Source organism: Prionailurus viverrinus, chromosome D1 (genome assembly GCF_022837055.1).
Source record: "Prionailurus viverrinus isolate Anna chromosome D1, UM_Priviv_1.0, whole genome shotgun sequence".
Lineage (NCBI taxonomy): Eukaryota > Metazoa > Chordata > Mammalia > Carnivora > Felidae > Prionailurus > Prionailurus viverrinus.
In genome coordinates, this window is record NC_062570.1 from 63,859,114 (window position 1) to 63,865,113 (window position 6,000).

The 6,000-nt window shown below is 37.2% G+C and overlaps 1 protein-coding gene across 2 annotated transcripts in view; it reads right to left on the reverse strand.

The window, feature by feature from the left end:
- Nucleotides 1–5,686, reverse strand: part of LOC125176240 (interferon-induced very large GTPase 1-like) — an 86,825-nt gene extending 81,139 nt beyond the window's left edge. Inside the window, exons 1-2 of one of the 2 annotated variants that reach the window (XM_047877348.1) lie at nt 5,561–5,582; nt 2,169–2,221 (exon numbers count right to left, since the gene is read on the reverse strand). The gene's annotated coding sequence lies outside the window, so the exon portion shown is untranslated. Of the gene's footprint in view, nt 1–2,168; nt 2,222–5,560 lie in introns of both variants that reach the window. The other variant, XM_047877350.1, reaches the window with a different exon arrangement.
- Nucleotides 5,687–6,000: the final 314 nt, after the last annotated feature.

Here is a 6,000-nt window from a genome sequence, read left to right on the forward strand (position 1 = left end):
GCACTAAAAAGAGAACTATGGGCCAGTATTTCTGATGAATGTAGATGCAAAACTTCTCAATAAAAACTAGCAAACCAAATCCAACAATACATTCAAAAAGTCACCATGGACAAGGGGGATGTATTCCTGGGTTGCAAGGGTGGTTTAATATTCACAAATCAATCAATGTGATATATGACATTAATAGAAGAAAGGATAAGAATGATCCTTTCAATAGATGATATTTTTAACATATCATTTCAATAGATGCTGAAAAAAGATATGACAAAGTACAACATCTATTCATGATAAAAACCCTCAATAAAATATGTTTAGGGGGAGCATACAGCAACATAAAGACTGGTCAATTTTTGTGCAAGTTCCTATTTGAAGATGTTTGAAATTTTTCTAAAAGATGTACACATATGAGTGGAATTGCCTTATTATCAGAAATCATTAGGGGCGCCTGGGTGGCTCAGTCGCTTAAGCGTCCGACTTCGGCTCAGGTCATGATCTCACGGTTCATGAGTTCGAGCCCCGCATCGGGCTCTGTGCTGACAGCTCAGAGCCTGGAGCCTGTTTCAGATTCTGTGTCTCCCTCCTCTCTCTGACCCTCCCCCGTTCATGCTCTGTCTCTCTCTGTCTCAAAAGTAAATAAACGTTAAAAAAAAAAAGAAATCATTAATCTATGTGAGTAGGAATCTTGAATATTTTCCATACAGATAGATGATTTTCCTACCCTCATTAATCTAATAATGTTCCTCTTCTGATTTGTATCACTGTCTCTCTAATAAACAGAGCTTGTGTATGGAAGGTTTTTGTTTTCTAGGCTCTTATTCTCTGCCTTTGCCATATTTGTTTATCCTCTGTCATTATTAGAGATTATTCTAAATGGTATTGACTTGTAAAATACTTTGTTTTCTGCTTCGGCAAGTACCTCCCCTTTATTTTTTTTCTTCTAGTAGTGTTGGTTACTTTTGACTTTTAAATAGATTCTCATATGATTTTAAGGTAAACTTTTAACCTTGTTAAGCTTTTGTCTATAATTACATTGAGTTTGAGAATTTTTTTTGGGGGGGGGGGAAATGCCATCATTATTGAGACTTGTCTTTACAAATATGGTTTGTTTCTCTATTATTTAGGTATTTCTTTATGTGCCTCAATAAAGTTCCATAACTTTCTTTCGTAAAGTTCTTATACACTTTCAGTAGATTTACTCTTAGATTCTTTATTATTCTATTGTTAGTGTTAATTACATGGTTTTAAAATTACATTCTTTTTTTAATGCTTTTACATATATATTTTTTTTCTGCAAATTTTTATGTAAATTCCAATTAGTTAACATATAGTGTAATATTAATTTCAGGTGTAGAATTTAGTGATTCATTATTTACAGAAAACACCCAGTGCCCACCACCACAAGTGCCCTCCTTAATTCCCATCCCCAATTTAACTCATCCACCCCACCCACCTCCCCTCCAGTAATATCAGTTTGTTCTCTATAGTTAAGAGTCTGTTTCTTGGTTTGCTTCTCTTTTTTAAAAAACTACATTCTTGAAATCTGGCCATTTGTAGCAACGTGGATGGAACTGGAGAGTGTTATGCTAAGTGAGATAAGTCAGGCAGAGAAAGACAGATACCATATGTTTTCACTCATATGTGGATCATGAGAAACTCAACAGAAGACCAGGGGGGAGCGGAAGGGGGAAAAAGTTATAGACAGGGAAGGAGGCAAACCATAAGCGACTCTTAAATACTGACAACAAACTGAAGGTTGATGGGGGGGGGGTGTTTAGAGGGGAGGGGAAAGTGGGTGATGGGCATTGAGGAGGGCACCTGTTGGGATGAGCACTGGGTGTTGTATGGAAACCAATTTGACAATAAATTTTATATAAAAATAAAAATAAAAATTCCATTCTGTATGGTTTCTTGCAGGCATACAATTTTGTAAATTTAGCTTCTATACAGACATGAAAGAATAATATAGGTGACATTTAGTTATATATTCACATGCAAATGTACTCATGGTATAGATACAACGAGTAGACTGTTGTCAGTGAACAAACTGCAAAAACAGATTTGTAAAAGTCTGGGATCACTTAAGTCTTGCTCTTTTTTTCATTGATAAGCAAATTAACTTTTAGCCAGCAAAGAGGTAAATCTAGACAAAGAGGTAAATCTAGTCTGACCTTGAGCAGACTGGCTGGAATCTTCAAAATGATGTATGGATTCTCTGAAAACCCTGTGAATTTAATTATGGAGTATTTGTGACAAGTGTCTTCCATGTCATTCTGTTAACACCAATTTCTTAGGCTAGGTTTATACTTTTTCATCAGGATTTTCTCCTAACAAACTTGTTGACCCTTCTGTTAATCATAACAATGTGGTTATAGATGTTATGGAATTCTTTAGGCAGGTAGTCATACTATCCGCAAATAATAGACATTTTATTTCTTTTAAAAACTTTATTTTTTTTAATGTTTATTTATTTTTGAGAGAGAGAAAATGAATGAGTGGGGGAGGGGCAGAGAGAGAGGGAAACACAGAATCTGAAGCAGGTTCTAGGCTCTGAGCTATCAGCACAGAGCCTGACATGGGGCTCGAACCCACGAACTGTGAGATTATGACCTGAGCCAGAATCAGATGCTTAACTGACTGAGCCACCCAGGTGCCCCTAGACATTTTATTTCTTATCTTTTAATCCTTAGTGTTGTAATTGTTATCTGACTGTGATCAATGGAGCTGTAATTAAATGTGGAACAAGAACTTTGATACAGGGTATATTTTAATGTTCTTGACATTAAAGAGAATATTTTTAACATTTCACCATTAAATATGATGTTTCCTATATATTTGTGGGAGATGTTCCCGATTAAACAACTTTCATTGTATTGTCAGTGTGCTAACTTTATTATGAATCTGTGTTGAATTTTTTTTTTTAGTTAAACAATGATTTTGTTGCTTGAGATTAGACAAATGTATGCAACCAGGGCAGAAGCTGTGGATGACTCATATTTCCAGTTGGAGAGGAGGACTCAGATGATTTTACAATATTGGGCCAACTAGTGAATATGGCTCTTGACCAGAAACAGAAAAATGTAAGACACTTCATGAATTTGCCCAGAGGCCACGCTAATCTCTGTATCATTACAGTTTTAGTATATGTACTGATAAATCCTAATAAATTTATTGAGATAAATTCACATAACATAACATTCACCATTTTTTATCCATTTTAAAGTGTATAATTCAAAGGTTTTTACTATGTTCACAATGTTGTACATCAAAGGACACTACCAGAAGAGTGAAGAGACAATCCAATGAATAGGAGACAATTTTTTCTTTCTTCCTTCCTTCCTTCCTTTCTTCCTTTTCTTTCCTTCTTTCTTTCTTTCCTTCTTCTTTCTCTTTCTTTCTTTCTTTCTTTCTTTCTTTCTTTCTTTCTTTCTTTCTGTTGTCTATCTACCCATCTATATGTCAATCATCTATCTAAATCCAGAACATTTTTTATCACCCCAAAGAAACTTCATCCCCATTCAACAGTACCTCCTCATTTCCCCTCCTCACTATTGTAGAGATCACTAATGTACTTTCTATCTCTATGAATTTGCCCATTCTGAACATTTTATATAAGTAGAATCATACAGTATGTGGCTTTTTGTGTGTCTACCTTCTTTCATTTAGCATGTGTTTTCCAGGGTTCATCCATGTTGTAGCATGCATCAGTACTTCATTCTGTTTTATGGCTGAATGACATTCTATTGTATGGGCCTACCACATTTGTGTATCCATTCATCAGGTGATGGACATTTGGGTTATTTTTGCTTTTTGGCTATTATGAATAATGCTGCCATGATCAATTTGTTTACAAGTTTTTATGTGAACATCTCTTGGAATTGAAATCTAGAAGTGGAAAGGCTGAGTCATATGGTAATTCTGTGTTTAACTTTTTGAAGAGCTTCCTGTTTTTCACAGCCATTGCACTGTTTTACATTTTTACCAGCCATGTAATGGAGATTTCAGTTTTACCACATCCTCTTATTTATTTATTCCCTTTTATTTCCATCTCCACTTTTATTCTCATTTCCTTCATAGACACCCACTTTAATAGGTTTGATATGTATGGTAATGTGTGTGGCCATGTAAGTATACTGGTAAAATGTATAGTCCTTTTTTTACATGAGTATATATTATTAATTTTTATAAATAGTTGTGTAATATAGACTTTGTTCTATTTCTTTTTGCCCCCTTTCTCTGTGTAATCTCTTCAGTTGTCTCCTAGGTGGTAACTTCATTGTAGTTGGGCTTCTTATATGGTGGTTAAAGACCCCATAAGATAGTGTTCCTAGCAAACAAGGTGGAAAATACATGGCATTTTTATGACCTAGCAATGGACTGTATAGTGTCACTTCTGCAGTGCTCTGTGGTTGAGGTAATCACAAAGCCTGCTCAGTTTCTGGAGGAAAGGACAGTGACCCTACTTCTTGATGTGAAGAATGTCAAAGAATTTGGATGTCTATGAAAACTTTCATGGATATTTGATCTGTTATTAAGTAAGAATAGCTGGTTATGGCAGTCTTTACTTGATTATGAGAAATATGACTTTGTTCTCAATCATTGACAAAACTAGCTAAATCAGATTTTTAAAAAATCATATTCTCCCTTACAGAGGTTTATTTCTGTCTGTGTGTGCTGTGTTATACCTAGAGGAGAGCCCAGTAATGTAGTAATAATAGTTCATATATTTTTAATCCCTTGCTAACTGTGGGATATTAAGCGTTGGCATTAATGTTCTTAATTGTAATTTCTACAACAATCCTTTGAAGTAAGTGCTGCTGCTGCTGTTATTGTTGTTATTATCATCAACTAAACTGGTGCACATTCAGCTCGCTGGTTATGAAAATGTTGAAATACTTCCATACGGAGTGGTAAACAGCTGCTGCTTCAAAGGTGTCTTTGATGTCCTGGTCATCCAGACTACATACCCTTCCCCACAATCCAACAGCAGCTAAAAGGCTAACTCTGGGTGCTATAGAGAGCCAGACTCCACCCAGAATGTTCAGTGCTTCTGCCTTTCCATTTACCATTTTGAACACCACTCCTAGATAGTGTTATTTTGGAAATGGAAGAAAAGATCAGACACAGAGAAGTTAAATGACTTGTCCTGACCACATAGCCAGGATTCAGCTTAGGAAATCCTAGACCCCTACCTGTGCTGTTAACTACTCTCCTGTAATGTGAAGTCTGTGAATGTTTGTGGAATAAATCGGCACAATTAAGATTCTGTGATCTTTTCCCCCCAAATGACAAAGAAGTAAGTTTGGAAAGAGGTAAGGATGCTCCTATGAGTCCTAGAGGCTAGAATAAATAGATTTTCCTAGGATGCTTGGTATGGCTATCAGCACACACAGATGAACTTCCCCTCCAAAATTTGGTTTGGATGTTATGACTGATAACATGTTTCTCCCTCTCTCTTCCCTCCCTCCTTCTCCTTCTCCCTCCCTCCCTCTCTCTGTCTCTCTCTCTCTCTCTCTCTCTCACACACACACACACACATTGAATGAAAAGGTTCATTACTTACATAATTGAGGTCTCTGTGGAGAATAGGGAAGACCTTTCGAGGACGTCTGAAATGTCTGAAGAGCAAGGAAAGGAAGTGGCCTGGGTTTCTATTGTGGTGAGGGGTGGGGCTGGGTAAAACTTCCTGTACTTTGGGAAGGGTGTGTGTTGTTTGAATCTGTGCTGATGCTAAATATGGGAACATCAGGGCTTTCTCATTAGTTTACCCAGATGTGGATGCAAGGGGAAGAGTGAAAGAGGAGTTTAAAAAGTTGTTAGCAGGGGCGCCTGGGTGGCGCACTTGGTTAAGCGCCCAACTTCAGCCAGGTCACAATCTCGCGGTGCGTGAGCTCGAGCCCCGTGTCAGGCTCTGGGTTGATGGCTCGGAGCCTGGAGCCTGTTTCCGATTCTGTGTCTCCCTCTCTCTCTGCCCCTCCCCCGTTCATGCTCTGTCTCTCTCTG